General features: G+C 39.8%; 1 protein-coding gene and 1 long non-coding RNA gene across 3 annotated transcripts in view; both read right to left on the reverse strand.

Moving 5' to 3' along the window:
* The window catches only part of LOC137973818 (tyrosine-protein kinase receptor Tie-1-like), an 80,487-nt gene that overhangs the window by 46,132 nt on the left and 14,355 nt on the right, over positions 1-20,000 (reverse strand). The gene's annotated exons all lie outside the window — the stretch shown is intronic.
* Positions 1,365-20,000, reverse strand: part of LOC137973276 (uncharacterized) — a 23,969-nt gene continuing 5,333 nt past the window's right edge. The window contains exons 2-4 of one of the 2 annotated variants that reach the window (XR_011117198.1): positions 18,554-18,643; positions 13,026-13,106; positions 1,365-2,410 (exon numbers count right to left, since the gene is read on the reverse strand). This is a non-coding gene — a long non-coding RNA (uncharacterized lncRNA). The remainder of the gene's footprint in view (positions 2,411-13,025; positions 13,107-18,553; positions 18,644-20,000) is intronic. The other variant, XR_011117199.1, reaches the window with a different exon arrangement.

Genomic DNA, 20,000 nt, shown 5'->3' on the forward strand with positions numbered 1-20,000 from the left:
CAGTACGACGTTTTGCAAGAATGTCGTCGTGTCAAAACAAGTCAACAACACGGTAGCAGTTTTGGCATTTTTCCATCAGCAAAAAGGCTCAGCTACCAGTAATAAGAATAACTGAGCAACCTACACTGCTAAGAAAGAGTAAGATTAATCGTCCGGGTTATAAATCTTCTAAGTATTTTCGCTAAAAATGGGCAGTCAAATCTCGTACTCGTTCTCCTCCATGAATATAAAGCTCTCAAATATTGACATTGTGGGGACCAGTGCAAACAAATAGAGTGGAATGAGGAAGACTAATTCCCAAGGCAGGAGGGTACAGTAAGGGTACGGTTTGCTCATTCCTCAGCTAAGAATAAAGTACCTAAATACATAATGAGGTATCTCTCATAAGTTGAACGCGATATACCAATCTCTGAACAATGATGCTTAGAAAATTCGAGTTTTTACAAAAAATGTATGAAATCATTAGCGCTCTTGCCACTCAAGAATTTATCAGGTTTTTTTGGCTAATAACCGGCTCGCTATGAAAACGTAAGGCTTAAAATTGTTTATTGAACCGGGTTTAGCAAGTTCTTTTACCTTTTGGAGTCAATTTGTAAATAAAATGATACCTTGTGTGTGCAAACCCGTATGGTACAAAATTAAAAAAAAAGATACCATGATGTCAACAAAGATTCTCCTCTTGGGGTCTAGTTTCTTGTGGTATATTGTGAAAATGGCTGAATTGGTTTATTACCGTTTTCAGCGCTATCAATTAAACGAGGGGCGCTTTCCATTCGACTAAAAAACTCAGCTTTGTTCCTAAATCTGACCCGATTCCCGAGACCTCATATATATCCGAAGGGAAAATTTCTGATCCAAACACTTCCGCAAGGTTGCCTGGGTGAAAATGATAATGCGCATTTCGTAATAGAGCGGTCATCATTTCATTTTTTCCATCGCTTTTAGTCCATTTTGAACATTTCTCTCGCTAGTTAACATAAAGTTACAAGGATTATTTTGTTGCCTTTAACAAAGGAAAGCGAAAAATTAGCAAAAGCCTTGCTTGCTCCGAGCCCGCCCAGTCAACCGGAAAAAAAGTTTTAGACGTATAAACGGGCGTAAGACGCGATTGTGATTTAAATATCTCACATACGAAAAGATATACTTTGATATAAAATGGAAACAAATGTTTGCAAAAGGTGAAAATGATTAATATCTTAGGTAAGGGAAACTAACGTAATTCAGAGAATTATCACAATTTCCGCACAAGCTATGATTTAGTAACTTCGAACATTGCATTCAAAGTTTGCACTTTAAACTTCGTATATTCATTCATGCAAATGATGCCTCATCAAATCGTTAACGAGACCAAGCATACCACTGCAGACTAATTGGTTCAGTTTATTGCAAATTCAAGCCCGAGCCAGACCAACACTCAGGATCTGTGCAGGAGGGCGCTGGATAAAAGATGGTCAGACCACCAGTTGGGGTCTTAAACGACTCAGGAGAAGGTGCTGCCTTTGTAATCAAATCTGCAGATAGTTATCCTATCAAGTCTTCTCTAATAAGGACTCATAAGGACAATAAGCTATAGGCCCCATCTTAAATTCCATACTGTGAGACATCAAAGGACCCACACACTATTTGCAAGGAGTTACACAGAATCGACACAGAAGAGGGCAAGAGGGCACACAACTTGTGGTGTTGTGGTCCAGCCTTATAGAAAGGGCACCAAACAGAGCCTTACTCTGCTTTGTAACCCCCTACATCTGGTTGGTGAAACTCAAGATGAAACGAGTACGCGAGTTGTAAAAATGCTACTTGATACGGTAAACTATGATAAAAAAATCACTTGCTTTTTTCCTTCAGATTTTGAAAGTGTGTTTGCTTAACACCCGAATTGCAAAATTTTGAGCTTTGATTTTTATTCAAAGGCTGTTTACTTTGGGTGTAAGTTTTCACATTTCACGGTCTGCCATTACTCACGTTCAAAACTGACTGATTTGGCCTCATAGAATTGGATCTAGGGACAGTAACGTCATTTACTCCCTCGCTTAAAATTTCACCGTACTCCATACTAATTCAACTGTGTAGACCCGCATTGAATTCTTAAACGAGTGAGTCTGACGTCATTTTCTCCTCGATCCAGCTCTCTCAATATTTTAAAGTTTTCAATGGCTAACCATTATATAGGAAACTTCCAGTTAAAATAAACAGGAGTCTTTTTTGACTCAAGGCTTAAAACTTGGTGTTTAACATAGTTTTGAAATCCAAAGAAAAAGAAGAATTGACTTTTTAGTCATAGTAGCACTTAAAGCTAACATTTCTCCTTCCTTAGTTTCTTTGTTTTTGGTCCGCACTGAAAAACAAGTACGCTAATCATTATTCTTGTAAGCTTGTCCTTCGACTGGCGACAAGTAAACTTCCAATCCTGCAGAGAACAATTAAAATTATTTAACAGAGTCAAAAATTTGTTTAACCCTTTAAATATAGAGGATATAACTTGGTCGTGCGGGCATACAAAATTTATCTTTGAGTATCAATAGTATCTCTCATGAATGAGTGCAGGTTCCCCAAGACTCCCCAGTCGAGGAGTAAAATCGTCTGGCATTAGACGAGCATCTGCCAGGGATCAAAAGGTAAATGGAGGAGACACCGTTTATTCACTGGTAAACCCAATTGTTCCTTAGGCTCAACAGGACAAAGCAACCCCTAGGGGTCAAATGGTCAATGGAGGGAACATAGTTCTTAACTGGTGAAGTGAATCATTCCTCAGGCTTCCTGGGATGCCCCAAGTTCAAAAGTAAAATCATCTGGTGTTTGACAGAGTAACTATCAAAGGTCAAAAGGTCAATGGAGGGAAAAATTTTTTTGACTGATACAAGCATTCCTCAGGCTCCCCAGGACGCCACCAGTAAAAAAGTAAAATTGTCTGGTGCTAGGCACAGTAACTCCCAGCGGTCAAAGTGTCAAGGGACAGGACACAGTCTATTCACTGGTTAACCCAATTATTCTTTACGCTCCTTGGGACACCCCCAGTTAAAAAAGTAAAATCGTCTGGCGTTAGACAGAGTAACTCCCAGGGGTCAAAGGGTCAACAGAGGAGACAGTTTGATAACCGGTGAACCGAATCATTCCTCAAGCACCCAACACTCCCAGTTCAAAAGAAACATAGTCTGGCATCAGACAGAATATCTCCTAGGGGCCAAAGGGTCAGTGAAGGGCTAATAATGTTTGGCCTGCTAAACCCAATTACTATTCCTCAGGCTTTATTGGAAGTCCCCAGTTTAAAAGCAAAATTGTCTGGCATTAGATACAGTAACTCCCAGGGGTCAATGGGTCAATGAAGGAAACATATTTTTCCGACTAGTGAACCTTATCATTCCTCAGGGTACCCAGGATGCCCCAGTTCAAAAATAAAATCATCTGGAGTTAGGCAGAGTAACTCCCAGGGATATCAAAGGGTCAATGGAGGAAACATATTTTTGCACTGCTAAACCCAATCATTATTCAGGCTCCCCAGGATGCCCCAAGTTAAAAAGTAAAGTTGTCTGGACTTAGACAGTGTAACTCCCAGGGGTCAAAGGGTCAATGGACGAAACATGTCTTTTAGACTGGTGAACCTAATCATTCCCCAAGGTACGCAGGACGCCCCAGTTCAAAAATAAAATCAACTGGAGTTAGAGAGAGTAACTCCCAGGGGTCAAAGTACATACTTTTCCACTGATAAACCTAATCATTCCTGAGTGTACCCAGGACACCCCCAGTTCAAAGGTAAAGTTGTCTAGCATTAAAAAGAATAACTGCCAGGAGCAAAGAGTCAATGAAAGGCTTAGTTTTTTGACTGGCGAGCCTAATAATTATTGTTTTTGAGGATACTTGGGACACCCCCAGTTCAAAAGTAAAACTGTGTAGCATTAGACAGGGATCAAAGGGTAAATGGAAGGAGCACAGGTTTTTCACTGATAAACCTAACCATTCCTGAGTGTACCCGGGACACCCCCAGTTCAGAGGTAAAATTGTCTAGCAGTACACAGAGTAACTCCTAGGGCAAAGGTTTTTGACTACTAAACCTAATCATTCCCGAGGGTACTCTGGACACAACCAGTTAGAAAGTAAATTGTCTAACATTAGATAGAGAAATTCCTAGGGGTCAAAGGGTCAATAGAGGGGCCACAGGTTTTTGACTGGGGAACCTAATCATTCCCGAGGGTACCTTGGACACCACCAGTTCAAAAGTAAAATTGTCTAGCATTACAGTCAAACCAAGTGAAGCGTACCCCTCAAAATTGCATTAATGAACTGATTATTTGAAACTTGAACCCGCTAGTCGTTTCAAGAATGCAATAATGAATTGATTATTCGAATATTGAACTCGCTCGTTCGATCCAAGAATACGGCTAACGGGTTCCGTTTCCGAAAAATCGATTCAGTATTGCATTCTAGAAAAGACTAGTAGGTTTGAAACCTACTAGTCGCAACAGTGAATTGATTTTTCGAAAACGGAAGCCGTTAGCGAATTTAGCCGTATTCTTGGATCGAGCGAGCGAGTTCAATATTCGAATAATCAATTCATTATTGCATTCTTGAAACGACTAGCGGGTTCAAGTTTCAAATAATCACTTCATTAATGCAATCTTGAGGGGTACGCTTCACTTGGTTTGACTGTAAATGGAGTAACTCCTAAGGCTCAAAGGGTCAATGGAAGGGACACAGTTTTTTCACTGGTGAACCTAATCATTCCCGAGAGTACCTGGACAGCACCAGTTCAAAGGGTGAAATTGCCTAGCATTTGATTAGGTAATTCCTAGGGATCAAAGGTTTAATGCATGGGACACAGCTTTTTAACTGGTGAACCTAATCATTCCCGTGGATACTCTGGACACCACCAGTTCAAAAGTAAAATTATCTAGCATTGGATAGAGTAATTCCTAGGGGTCAAAGGGTCAATGGAGGGGACACAGGTTTTTGACTGGTGAGCCTAATCATTCCCAAGGGTACACTGGACACCACCAGTTCTACCGTAAAATTGTCTAGCATTCGATAGAGTAACTCCTAGGGGTCAAAGGGTCAATGGACGGAAACTGTTTTTTCACTGGTGAACCTAATTATTCCTGAGGGTACCCTGGACACCACCAGTCAAAAGTAAAAATGTCTAGCATCCGATAGAGTAAATCCTAGGAGTCAAAGGGTCAATGGAAGGGACACAGGTTCTTAACTCATGTCCCTAATCATTCCCGAGGGTACCCTGGACACCACCCGTTTAAAACCAAACTTGTCTGACAATACATAGAGTAATTTCCAGGGGTCAAAGGGTCAATAAAAAGGACACAGTTTCTTGACTGGTGAACCTAATCATTCCCGAGGGTACCCAGGACACCACCAGTTCAAAAGCAAATTGTTTAATATTAGATAGAGTAATTCCTAGGGGTCAAAGGGTCAATAGAGGGGCCACAGGTTTTTGACTGGTAAACCTAATCATTGCCAAGGGTACCTTGGACACAACCAGTTCAAAAGTAAAATTTTCTAGCATTAGATAGATTAATTTCTAGGAATCAAAGGGTCCATAGAGGGGACACAGGTTTTTGACTGGTAAACCTAATAATTTCCATGGGAAACCTGGACACCACCAGTTCAAAAGTAAAATTCTCCAGCGTTAGAAGAAGTAATCCCAGGGGTCAAAGGGTCAATGAAGGGGACACAGGTTTCTGACTGGTGAACCTAATCATTCCCTATAGGGTACCCAGGACACCACAAGTTCAAAAGTAAAATTGTCTAACATTAGAGTAATTCCTAGGGGTCAGAGGGTCATTAGAGGGCAAACAGTTTTTTGACTGGTGAACCTAAATATTTCCGAGGATACCCTGGACATCACCAGTTCAAAAACAAAATTGTCTAGCATTACATAGAGGAACTCCTAGGGGTCAAAGGGTCAATGGAGGGGCCACAGGTGTTTGACTGGTGAACGTAATCATTGCTGCGGGTACCTGAACACCACCAGTTCAAACGTAAAATTGTCTAGCATTTGGTAAGGTAATTCCTAGGGATCAAAGGGTTAATGACTGGGTTAATGACTGGTGAACCTAATCATTCCCAAGAGTACCCTGGACACCACCAGTTTAAAAGTAAAATTGTCTAACATTAAATAGAGTAACTCCTAGGAGCCAAAGGGTCAATGGAAGGGACACAGGTTCTTAACTCGTGACCCTAATCATTTGCGAGGGTACCCTGGACACCACCAGTTCAAAAGTAAATTGTCTAACAGTAGACAGAGTGTTTCCTAGGGGTCAAAGGGTCAATAGAGGCGCCACAGGTTTTTGACTGGTAAACCTAATCATTCCCGAGGGTACCTTGGACACAACCAGTTCAAAAGTAAAATTGTCTAACATTAGATAGGGTAATTCCTAGGGGTCAAAGGGTCAAAACAGTGGCCACAGGTTTTTGACTGGTAAACCTAATCATTCCGGAGGGTACCTTGGACACTACCAGTTGAAAAGTAAAATTGCCTAGCCTAAGATAGAGTAACTCCTAGGAGTCAAAGGGTTAAGGGAGAGGACACAATTTTTTTAATGGTGAAACTAATCATTCCCGAGGGTACCCTGAAAGACCACCAGTTAAAAGTAAAATTGTCTAGCAATAGATAGAGTAATTCCTAGGGGTCAAAGGCTCAATGGAGGGGACAGAGGTTTTTTACTGGTGAGCCTAATCATTCCCAAGAGTACCCTGGACACCACCAGTTGAAAAGTAAAATTGACCAGCATTCGATAGAGTAAGTCCTAGGGGTCAAAGGGTCAATGGACAGAAACAGTTTTTTCACTGGTGAACCTAATTATTCCTGAGGGTACCCTGGACACCACCAGTTCAAAAGTAAAAATGTCTAGCATTCGATAGAGTAACTCCTTGGGGTCAAAGGGTCAATGGAAGGGACACAGGTTCTTAACTTGTGACCCAAATCATTCATGAGGGTATCCTGGACACCACCCATTCGAAAAACCAAACTTGTCGGACATTACATAGAGTAATTCCTAGGGGTCAAAGGGTCAATAAAAAGGACACAGTTTCTTGACTGGTGAACCTAATCATCCTCGAGGGTACCCAGGACACCACCAGTTCAAAAGTAAATTGTCTAACATTAGATAGAGTAATTCCCAGGGGTCAAAGGGTCAATAGAGAGGCCACAAGTTTTTGACTGGTAAACCTTATCATTCCCAAGGGTACCTTGGACACAACCAGTTCAAAAGTACATGTAAATTTGTCTAGCAATGGATAGAGTAATTCCTAGGGGTCAAAGGGTCATTAGAGGGCACACAGTTTTTTGACTGGTGAACCTAAATATTCCTGAGGATACCTGGACATCACCAGTTCAAAAATAAAATTGTCTAGCATTACATAGAGTAACTCCTAGGGGTCAAAGGGTCAATGGAGGGGCCACAGGTGTTTGACTGGTAAACATAATCATTGCCGAGGGTACCTGAACACCACCAGTTCAAAAGTAAAATTGGCTAGCATTTGATTAGGTAATTCCTAGGGATCAAAGGGTTAATGGAAGAGACAGTTTTTTGACTGGTGAACCTAGTCATTCCCAAGGGTACCCTGGACACCACCAGTTTAAAAGTACAATTGTCTAACATTAGATAGAGTAACTCCTAGGGGTCAAAGGGTCAATGGAAGGGACACAGGTTCTTAACTCGTGACCCTAATCATTTGCGAGGGTACCCTGGACTCCACCCATTTAACACCAAACTTGTCTGACATTACATAGCGTAATTCCTAGGGGTCAAAGGGTCAATAAAAGGGACACAGTTTCTTGACTGGTGAACCTAATCATTCCCGAGGGTACCCAGGACACCACCAGTTCAAAAGTAAATTGTCTAACTGTAGACAGAGTGATTCCTAGGGGTCAAAGGATAAATAGAGGGGCCACAGGTTTTTGACTGGTAAACCTAATCATTCCCGAGGGTACCTTGGACACAACCAGTTCAAAAGTAAAATTGTCTAACATTAGATAGGGTAATTCCTAAGGGTCAAAGGGTCAAAACAGTGGCCACAGGTTTTTGACTGGTAAACCTAATCATTCTGGAGGGTACCTTGGACACTCCCAGTTGAAAAGTAAAACTGTCTAGCCTTAGATAGAGTAATTCCTAGGGATCAAAGGGTTAAGGGAGAGGACACAATTTTTTTAATGGTGAAAGTAATCATTCCTGAGGGTACCCTGAAAGACCACCAGTTATAAGTAAAATTGTCTAGCATTAGATGGAGTAATTCCTAGGGGTCAAAGGCTTAATGGAAGGGACACAGTTTTTTGACTGGTGAACCTAATCATTCCTGAGGGTACTCTGGACACCACCAGTTCAAAAGTAAAATTATCTAGCATTGGATAGAGTAATTCCTAGGGGTCAAAGGCTCAATGGAGGGGACACAGGTTTTTGACTGGTGAGCCTAATCATTCCCAAGAGTACCCTGGACACCACCAGTTCAAAAGTAAAATTGTCTAGCATTTGATAGAGTAACTCCTAGGGGTCAAAGGGTCAATGGACAGAAACAGTTTTTTCACTGGTGAATCTAATTATTCCCGAGGGTACCCTGGACACCACCAGTTCAAAAGTAAAAATGTCTAGCATTCGATAGAGTAACTCCTTGGGGTGAAAGGGTCAATGGAAGGGACACAGGTTCTTAACTCGTGACCCAAATCATTCACGAGGGTACCCTGGACCATTCGAAAACCAAACTTGTCTGACATTACATAGAGTAATTCCTAGGGGTCAAAGGGTCAATAAAAGGGACACAGTTTCTTGACTGGTGAACCTAATCATTCTCAAGGGTACCCAGGACACCACCAGTTCAAAAGTAAATTGTCTAACATTAGATAGAGTAATTCCCAGGGGTCAAAGGGTCAATAGAGAGGCCACAAGTTTTTGACTGGTAAACCTTATCATTCCCGTGGGTACCTTGGACACAACCAGTTCAAAAGTAAAATTGTCTAGCATTAAATAGAGTAATTCCTAGGGGTCAAAGGGTCAATGGAGGGGACACAGGTTTTTGACTGGTGAACGTAGTCATTCCCAAGGGTACCTTGGACACCACCAGTTAAAAAGTAAAATTTTCTAGCATGAGATGTAGATTAATTTCTAGGAATCAAAGGGTCAATAGAGGGGACACAGGTTTTTGACTGGTGAACCTAATAATTCCCATGGGTAACCTGGACACCACCAGTTTAAAAGTAAATTGTCTAACATTAGATAGGGTAATTCCTAGGGGTCAAAGGGTCAAAAGAGTGGCCACAGGCTTTTGACTGGTAAACCTAATCATTCCGGAGGGTACCTTGGACAGAACCAGTTTAAAAGTAAATTTGTGTAGCATTGGATAGAGTAATTCCTAGGGGTCGAAGGGTCAATGGAGGGGACAGAGGTGTTTGACTGGTGAACCTAGTCATTCCCAAGGGTACCCTGGACACCACCAGTTAAAAAGTAAAATTTTCTAGCATTAGATAGATTAATTTCTAGGAATCAAAGGGTCCATAGAGGGGACACAGGTTTTTGACTGGTGAACCTAATAATCACATGGGTAACCTGGACACCACCTGGACACCACCAGTTAAAACTAAAATTGTCTAGCATTAGATAAAGTCACTCCCAGAGGCCAAAAAGTCTTCAAAAGTAAAATTGTCTAGCATTACACAGAGTAACTCCCAGGGGTGAAAGGGTCAATAAAGAGGACACAGCGTTTTGACTGGTGAACCTAATCATTCCTCAGGGAACCTGGGAGTCACCCCCACTTTAAAAGAAAAATTGTCTAGAATTACACAAAGTAACTCCCAGGGGTCAATCATTCCTGAGGGTACCCAGGACACCCCTAGCTCAAAAGCAAAACTGTCTAGCATCACACAGAGTAACTCTAACCCTAACCCTAACTAAATTATTCCTCACGGTACCCGGAAAACCCCCAGTTCAAAAGTAAAATTGTCTAGCATTAGCTAGAGTAACTTCCAGAGTCAATGGAAAGGAAAAATTTTTTCGACTAAGGAACCTAATCATTCCTAACGATATAAGGCAGACCCCCAGTTCAAAAGTAAAATTGTCTAGCATTACACCAGGGGTCAAAGGCAGAATGGGGGTGCATAGTTTTTCCACTGATAACCCTAATCATTCCTGAGTGTACCTGGGACACCCCCAGTTCAAAAGTAAAGTTGTCTAGCCAGGGGTCAGTCAATGGAAGGGACAGAGGTTCTTAACTTGTGGACTTAATCATTTCTGCAGGTACCCTGGACACCACCAGTCCAAAAGCAAAATTGTCAAGAGTCAATGAAAGGGAAAGTTTTTTGAGTGATGAGCTTAATTGTTCCTGGGGATGCTTGGGACAGTCCCCCAGTTCAAAAGTAAAACTGTCTAGCATTACACAGAGTAACTCCTAGGGATCTAAGGGTCAACTGACAGGCCACACAGGTTTTTGACTGCTGAACCTAACTATTCCAGAGGGTACCCTGGACACCACCAATTCAAAAGTAAAATTGTCTAGCATTAGATAGAGTAACTCTTAGGAATCAATTCAAAGGGTCAAAGGAAGGGGTTACAGGTTTTTGACTGGTGAACCTAATCATTCCCGAGGGTAACCTGGACACCACCAGTTCAAAAGTAAAAATAATTAGCATTCGATAGAGTAACTCCTAAAGGTCAAAGGGTCAATGGAAGGGACATAGGTTTTTAAATCGTGAACCTAATCATTCCCAAGGGTACCCAGGACGCCACCAGTTCAAAAGTAAAATTGTCTAACATTAGATAGAGTAAGTCCTAGGGGTCAAAGGGTCAATGAAGTGGCCACAGGTTTTTTCCTGGTGAACTTAATCATTCCTGGGGGTACCCTGGACACCACTAGTTCAAAAGTAAAATTGTCTAGCATTAGAGTAACTCCTAGAAGTCAAAGGGTCAATGGAAGGGGACACATGTTCTTGGCTGGTAAACCTAATCATTCCCAAGGGTAACATAGACACCACCAGTTCAAAAGTATTAATGTCTAGCATTCGATAGAGTAACTCCTAGAGGTCAAAGGGTCAATAGAAGGGACACAGGTTTTTAAATAGTGAACCTATTCATTCCGAGGGTACCCTGGACACCACCAGTTAAAAAGTAAAAATAATTGTCTAACATTAGATAGAGTAATTACTAGGGGTCAAAGGGTCAATGAAGTGGCCACAGGTTTTTGCCTGGTGAACCTTATCATTCCTGAGGGTAACCTGGATACCACCAGTTCAAAAGTAAAATTGTCTAGCATTCGATAGAGTAACTCCTAGGGGTCAAAGGGTCAATGGAGGGAGACAGTTTTTTGACTGGTGAACTTAATCATTCCAGAGGGTACCCTGGACACCACAAGATTAAAAGTAAAATTGTCTAGCATTAGATAGAATAATTCCTAGGGGTCAAAGGTTCAATCAAAAGACCACAGGTTTTTGCCTGGTGAACCTTATCATTCCTGGGGGTACCCTGGACACCACCAGGTTAAAAGTAACATTGTCTAGCATTAGATACAGTAATTCCTACGTGTCAAAGGGTCAACTGACAGGACACAAGTTTTTGACTGGTCAACCTAATCATTCTTGAGGGTAGCCTGGACACCACCAGTTCAAAATTAAAATTGTCTAGCATTTGATAGAGTAATTCCAAGGGGTCAAAGGCGAGGAAACAGTTTTTTAACTGGTGAACCTAATCATTCCCGAGGGTACGCAGGACACCAGCAGTCCAAAAGTAAAATTCTCTAGTATTTGATTAGGTAATTCCTAGTGGTCAAAGGGTTAATGGAGGGGTTACAGTTTTTTGAGTTGTGAAGCTAATCATTCCCGAGGGTACCCTGGGCACCACCAGTTCAAAAGTAAAATTGTCTAGCATTGGATAGAGTAACTCCTAGGGTTTACAGGGTCAATGGAGGGGACACAGGTTTTTGACTGGTGAACCTAATCATTTTCAAGGGTATCCTGGACACCACTAGTTTAAAAGTAAAATTGTCTAGCATTAGATAGAGTAACTCCTAGGGGTCAAAGGGTCAATCGAGGGGACACATTTTTTTTTTACTGGTGAAAATAATCATTTCTGAGGGTACCCTGGAAATCACCAGTTTAAAAGTGAAATTGTCTAGCATTAGATACAGTGACTCCTAGGGGTCAAAGGGGCAATGGAGGGGAAACAGTTTCTCACTGGTGAAGCTAATCATTCCCAAAGGTACCCTGGACACTACCAGTTCAAAAGTAAAAATGTCTAGCATTAGATAGAGTAACTCCTAGGGGTCAAAGGGTCAATGGAGGGAGACAGTTTTTTGACTGGTGAACTTAATCATTCCCGAGGGTACCCTGGACTCCACAAGTTTAAAAGTAAAATTGTCTACATGTAGCATCAGATAGAGAAATTCCTAGGGGTCAAAGGGTCAATGAAGGGGCCACAGTTTTTGCCTGGTGAACTGAATCATTCCTGGGGGTACCTGGGACACCCCCATTTTAAAAGTAAACTTGTCTGGCATTCAACAGACCAGGGGTCAAAAAGTGAAAGGAGGAAAAATAATTTTTTTCAACTGCTGAACCTAATTTTTTCTCAGGGTCCCCAGGATGCCCCCAGTTCAAAAATAAAATCACATAATAACTTGCAGGGGTCAAAGTGTCAGTAGAGGTGACATGGCTTCTTGACTGGTAAACCCACTCATTCCTCAGTCTCCCCAGGATGCTCCCAGTTCGTAAGTAATATCGCTTGGCAGTAAACAGGGTAGTTTCAAGGGGTGATAGGGTAGAGGGGACAGTTTTTTGACTGGTAAACCCAGTCATTCCTCAGGCTCCCCAGGATGCCAGACACTATGTGAACTCTGAAGATGGTGTTGGGATGGCTGTAAAAAGTGTTCCAGTCTTGGCAATGAATAACATGCAAGAGACGGTTTAGCATGCTGACCAAATGGACACTTTCTATAAGTATCTATACTGATAGCAAGGTTCAATACGCATTATTGTGGCTCAATGGTAGCCTGGTGTTATTTGCAGACTGTATAATCGTGTAGGTTGTATGTATTCCTACCTGAAATCCTGACTTAGACATCCTTCTCACAGGCATACTACACCATCATTACCATCTAAAGCAGACATAAGCATGACCCATCTGAAAATTAATGCATGATATTAATAATTACATGTATTATTATTATTATTATTATTATTATTATTATTATTATTATTATTATTATTATTAATAAACAATTATTGGATGAGGTTGAGCATGATATCATGAATTATCAAAACCGAGGTCTGTGTTATCTGCCGAAGCTGAAGGCTGAGGCAGATAACACAGACACGAGATTTTGATAATTCATGATAATTATCATGCGAAAACCGAATTCAATAATAATTATTGTTTTCTTATACATTTTTTAAACAATCTTTAGGCGAAAGAAGACATTCATCTGTTGAAAAATGGCTTTTTTTCAAAACTAAGGTGAAAGTGACACTGATAAGCTTAACCAAGATCATTTAAAAATTTAAAAATACAATAATAAACCTGAATAAAGTATACATTAAAATGGAAAAATCCTTAGCGGAAAATCTTTATAAACATTAACTGAAAGTCTCTGTTCGACTGTTTTTAATTGTTGAAAATAACGTTACAATTAAGTAACTAAGGGCTTAGTAACCAGGCAGACGTTGAACTTGACATGATAAATGCAATATCTGCAGCAGATATTGCATTTATCATGTCAAGTTCACATCTATTGTGAATTAATTGAATGCTCTCAACCAATCAGATTTTTCATAGTGAGTCTGATGTATAATAATTATAGTTAAATGAAATTTGACATAGGTAACGACTAGGAGCTAGTCTGGTCAGTAGTGTTTTGCAGGCGGTTGTTAATGTCTTGGCCGTCTGTTAGCATTTGTTAAGCGTTTTGGTGCATTCGTTAGCGTTTGATATTATAGTTACATAGTTTGAGATCGGGAGCTTAAGTCTTGTCAGGAGCGTTTTTGCAGGCGCTTGTTAGCGTTTGATGCGTTCTGTAGCGTTTGCAGCAGTCTTAAGGTTGTGGGAACCCTGGGGCTGACATTGTCCAGCGGTATTCCTGGTTAGTGCATGCGTTGTTGTCATGCATGGCGTTGTGAGTCGAATTATTAGTTTAGTGTTTCTTGGAGTTCCCTCCCTATCCCCCCCCCCCTTTTATTATTTTCTTATATTTTATTTCTTTATTTATTTAATTTTTTTTTTCTTTCCACTGAGCTATCTGGCTCAAGTGTGACGGGTGCCTGAGAGGGGTCGGGCGCAGGGGGCTCGTTGTTTGGTTGCGGGTTGGGCAGGCCATTTGGGTGTTTTAGCACCTTGGGGATGTGACTGTGGTTGCAGCCCCCGGGCTTCTTGGGCACCTACCCTCCACTGGCGACTTGGGCATTAATTATTATTATTATTATTATTATTATTATTATTATTATTATTATTATGTATTATGTTCTGTTACCATACAATCAGGCAGTTTAAAATCGTTTAAGCTATTTGAAATTGAAGACGATTTTTGGATGCATCTCAACATACCCTGTACCCAAATATTATTTTGGTTGGCTCATATTGTTTGAAAATGAATAGTAAACAAACATAAAATGGAGGTGCAAAACATGTACAACTATTCTTTCTCTCTTGAAGAAGTCCATCATACTGACCATTGCTTCAGCTCCTTACTCAGTTGTATCCTAATAACACTTTCCTAACCTATTTTTCCTCTTTAATTTTCCCTTGCAGATATACTATTATTTAAGTGGTAGTCTGAAGACTTCATCAGCTACTAAAGTACTCAATAGCTGCACTTGAGCAGTATACAATTATTACTATTCTTTTAGTTTTAGGAGTTGATTGCTTGTTCAAAAAGATTGATCGCTTCACAGAGTTTCATGCTTCTCGTCAAGCAATCATCAAGCAACTGTTAAAAATAATGAACATACAATCCGAAAATTTATTTGAAAATGAAGACCAATACACCTTTGTTGTTCACAAGACAGATTTGTTATTTAAACAAGTAATCACCTCCTACATGTACCATGTAAAACTAAAAGAACTAAACAGAGGATCATTGGACATTAAATTTATAAGGTGATAAAATGAGGTTATTGTTTGTAGACAATAATTAAAGGTCCTGTCCACGAAGAATTTGTTTCATGCTGGCACTCGGTTCCTCGAAAGCCGATTAACTTAATCCAGGATTAGAGTAAACTTTTGTTTCACGTTTTCAACTTTTTGGTGAAAGTTTCTTTTGCTTATTTTTGTTTTTCAAGATTGACGTCTTCTCATGTAAAGTTCTGCCGAAAATCTGCGTTGAACAGCATTTGGGAATAGAGAAATATACTGCTTGGTTATTCTTTAATCTTAGATTAGCGTTAATCGGCTTTTGAGTAACTGGGCCTAGATCTTTTGTTTAGTGGAGTCGATCTGTTAACTCTGATAACATGGAATTTTTCAGTGTGGCAGAGATCACACTTTAGATTTGTGGCTGTATGTGGTAGGTCTGCAGAGAATGGACCAATTAATGGTGTAGGCAGTGTCACTATTCTTCAGCTCCCATTTGTACTTGAAAAGTTCAGTTCTGTTAGGCCTATGCTTTGTTGCAGAAAGACAGGAAGAGCTGGGTGGAAGAGCCTTCTCTACAACCGATGTAAGTTTTGCCCACAATGTCATCACTTGTGGTTACTTTTGCATTGTGAACCAAACAAGAGGAGAATCACGAAGAGGCAGTTGATATTCAGAGGGCCGGCTTGCTTGTTTCTGCAGTTACATTGGTTGTCTTGAGCGGTCTGGGAGGGATGCAGAATTCTTTGGTTGTGCTGTTTGATAATAGTTCCCTTAATTATAAATGCAACTGTACATAGTGTTATTTGTAATTTCTTTGTGCCTGGTATTCATTATCATACACGTACATGTATCGAGAGATATAGAGGATGTTTCATGGCTACAGGGAAATATAAATTAATTGTTATCTTCGAGTGCTGTTAGTATATATATCTCTCACTTGTTTGCTGCACTCATACAAAAACTCTATCAAAGTCAGCTACGTTAAAATTAATTTGACCTGAAATCAAATTTCACCTGTAACAGCCTGTATACAAATGCCAAAAATATGACATAGGTACACACTGCGTATGTGTGGTAGTGCAGTAACTTGACACAGTGCTTTATTCCATAACTGTCAACTGAGCTGCGTTTTGTTTTCCAGGAGCTCTAATAGTACACAATATTGTTTTGGTATTGAAAATCATAATAGTGCCATGGTCGATGTCTTCAGTAAAGACATGTACTGTAGTTACTAAACCCAGAAAGATTGAAGAAATACGAACTAAGCAAGGTACAGATTTCGTTAGTCTGCTTTGTGCAAAACAACTATTGATGCAAAAGTAAATAAATATTGATACATAGTTTTAAAGAAGAGTACAAGGAAGTTTTTAGGACTGTCAATCAAGAATAAAAACAATTTACCATCTGCAACAAAATCTGCAACATGAAAACAACATACATGTATCTTTTGCATGGCAAATATAAAAAGTTACCATCAGCGAAAAGCATTTTGAGAGATTTTTGCTCCATACAATTTTTCCATTGCCGACGCCAGTGATCAAGTTACCTTTCGTGTACTAACAACTGGATACATCTGTGGCAAAATGACGGCAAGGCATCGGATTGTTCTTTTGTTTTCTTTTTTTTTTTTTTAAAGGTGGAGTTTTTACTATAAAATTATCTACATCAATGCTAGGCAATGAGTTCGATTCTTTAACAGTTCTACAATAATTATTGAACTACTATAAGCTTCTGTGTTTGGTTTCAGTTCAGTTTATAGAGTAAGTGTAAGGTGAGCAATTTTCCTTCTTTTCTGAAGGGGAGGCCAGTCCAGATCACAACACTTGAAGCAAATTTGTAACAATTCTACACGTACAATGTAGATTGCCTTTGTACAGGTTCTATTTGCTTAACATGCTAGGCTATTTCAGGATCTCGTACCGGGCTTGCATATTCCAAATGAGGTCACAGCAATCCTACATAAGCTACAGCAGATCTACAGCAATGTTAGGCGACTGGTAATTTAAAATGAGCGGGGCAGATCAACACCATTTTCTTTCCTAGGATTGACATTGTTCAACAACTTAGATTGTAAATACATATTCCTGACATGCATATGGTACACATTGTAGATGCTACATGTATGTCGCAATAAGGACTATATGCCATTTTTAAGATGATTTACCATGGAAAAAGGCTAAAAACTGTTTGTAACCTTTCATTTAGTAAACATTTTGAAGTTCAAGGCCTTATTTTGCATGTTGGGGGCCTGATACAAATGTCATTCTTAAAGAGTTGCCTCTTGGAGTAACACAAACACGCCCTTTGTTCAGATTAGCCGATCTGAATGGCTGATATATACACATCACTAAAATTGTGACACAATTACCTTCTCTACTTGTGTTGGAAGTACATGTACATGTATAGTGCAGAAGACCTCATTTTGTTTTATTTATCCCAACTAATGTCGATCAAGATGCATAATTACTGTTCCTTTGTATTCAAAATGTCTTCAGGGCAGCAAAAAAGTGTTTTTCTTATCCTGAAACCTAAAACAAGCTTAAAACTGCTCAGAAAAAAATCGCATAATTTACATTATTTATCAGATAATTCTGCATAATTTTTTCATCACACCCTATCGGAAGGCCTGTTTCTTCATGCTTTATTGTACAGTATAGCCTCTTTTCCTAATTCTAATCAAACATTTGATAGAGTTTGCTAACAAAGGCACCTTCCTTCCTCCACTGATGTTCTTTTGGGGAATGTGATTTTTCATGTCTTACCGGTAATTGACATTTTAAAGAATTATTATTATTATGTACCGGTAATGATAATTCTCATCCACTGCCTTGGTTGAAGCCTCGGTGTCTAGAAGTATTCTTCAAAGTACAAGTAACTACTTTTATTTTAATTACCTTTCTAGAACGTAAACACTCTCCTTGGTGGCTATCTATATTAATTAATTAATTTATCTTTTTAAAGTGATATCAAAGATAATAGCATCATGATCAACTGATACCACTATGAATTTCCCAGTTGGTAACCATGTCAGGGTTAGTTGTAAGAACTAAGTCTAATATGTAATGATCTCTAGGTGATTGCTTCACATGTTGAGTAAAAGAGTGGTCATTCACAATAGGGCTGTTTATATGAGAGAAAATAAGCTGCGGCTTACATAAGACGCGAACACCCCGTGTAAATGGTACAAAATCTACATGTACGTTCATGGCTTTCTCAAGCTGCGGCTTATCCTGGCCGGGGAGTTTCTACTGAATGTATAAATAGTTCCTTTCCCGTCTTATGTACATGTAAGCTGCGGCCGGAGTAAGCTGCGGCTTATTTTCTCTCGTATAAACGGCCCTAATGTCAAGCAGCTCATTCTCTATTCTGTATGCAAGATTGGGTTGACTTGATTAATAAATTATTATTCTCCCCACCCCAGGAGACATGTACACTTGGCAGATTGAAATCAGGAGTGAGAAGAATGTAAGGAAGAGATTCGTCATTCATCTTTTCCTCATTACCTGCTATCCGCCACCTGTCACCCACCACCATTCACCTGTCCCTGTCACCCATGGAAAAGTGCTGCTACCGAAAATGAGCCACAACAGTATCTAAAATAAAATATAAAATAAAATTCTAATCACCTAAACTTACCTAAAACATACAAAAATTAATGGTACAAATCATTTCACTGACCTTGCATAATATTATGATAAATCCAAACAATTCAATAGACTTAACGTTCACACTTACTGTGGTTCATTGTGGTACACACTTGGTTCCTCCGTTTTTTACTGACAGGCAGTGTTGGGGGGAGGGGGGAGGGGGCAGCACACTTAATTCTTAGCACCATCAGCTCTACTCAAATCAAAACTACATTGCTTGGCAAACTCATCATTTTTACGCTGTCGGCTCTATGCAAATAACAACTGCGTTGCCAGGTGAACAGATTTTGTTTCTCACCATCATCTCCACGACAGGTGATAAGAAGGCTTACAAGACATGCTAATCCTGTTGTTTGTCTACGTTAGGGAACGTGATTGTTGCAAATCCCTTTCAACAGTAAATAATGACGTCCCAGGGTCATCCCCCTTTTTGTCTCCCTTACAATGTCTCTCATGGGAAGAGATAAGTAAAACCAAGGAACTGAGTGTGTACCACAACTGACCACAATTAGCATGAAAGTTAAGCATATTCAATGTGAAGTCAGTGAAATTTTGCACCATTTTGACTTTATTACTTAATTTTAGGTAATTAAGAGACGTCTATATTTATTTTAGATACCATAGTAGCTCATTTTACAGTGTAGGTCATTTTCGATATCCTTGTACAGCTGTAGCTCATTTTAGATATCCATTTGCCTTGTCTTTTTTCAATTCTGAATAATCAATATACTATAAGGACTGTCCCTACGAATGTTTTCAAGTTTAGCGGGGAGAAGAAGTGTTTTGAGAGAGCCAACGTAAACTCCAGATGTTTCCATTGGCTTCCAGATGCCATGTTTGTGTCCCTCAGCAGGCCTTCTGATAGGGTGCGTGAAAAAATGCAAATTGTGCGAAATTTGAAGGGCAGATGATGCGATTTTTTTCTAAGCAATTTTAAGCTTGTCTTTCAAGGTTTCTGGATAAAAAAAAAACACTTTTTTACTGACCTAAACACATTTTGAACATAAGGGAACAGTAATTACATGTACATGAATCTTGGTCGACATTACATGTAGTTGGGACAAGTAAGAAAAATGAGGTCTTCTGCACTATTGGTGCACCACGTTAAAAGTTGAAAGGACACAGCTAACATGCCAAATGAATGATCAATAATTATTTATAATTATTCCTGTATGCTACGACTGTAGCTTCTTACACTTTGTTTTTGTGTGCAGTATTATAATTATTTCTGAACAGATTTGCTAATCTGAAGAAAGGGCGTGTTTGTTACACCAATTGGCGACTCTTTAAGAATGAGACTCAT

Source organism: Montipora foliosa, chromosome 10 (assembly GCF_036669935.1).
Source record: "Montipora foliosa isolate CH-2021 chromosome 10, ASM3666993v2, whole genome shotgun sequence".
Lineage (NCBI taxonomy): Eukaryota > Metazoa > Cnidaria > Anthozoa > Scleractinia > Acroporidae > Montipora > Montipora foliosa.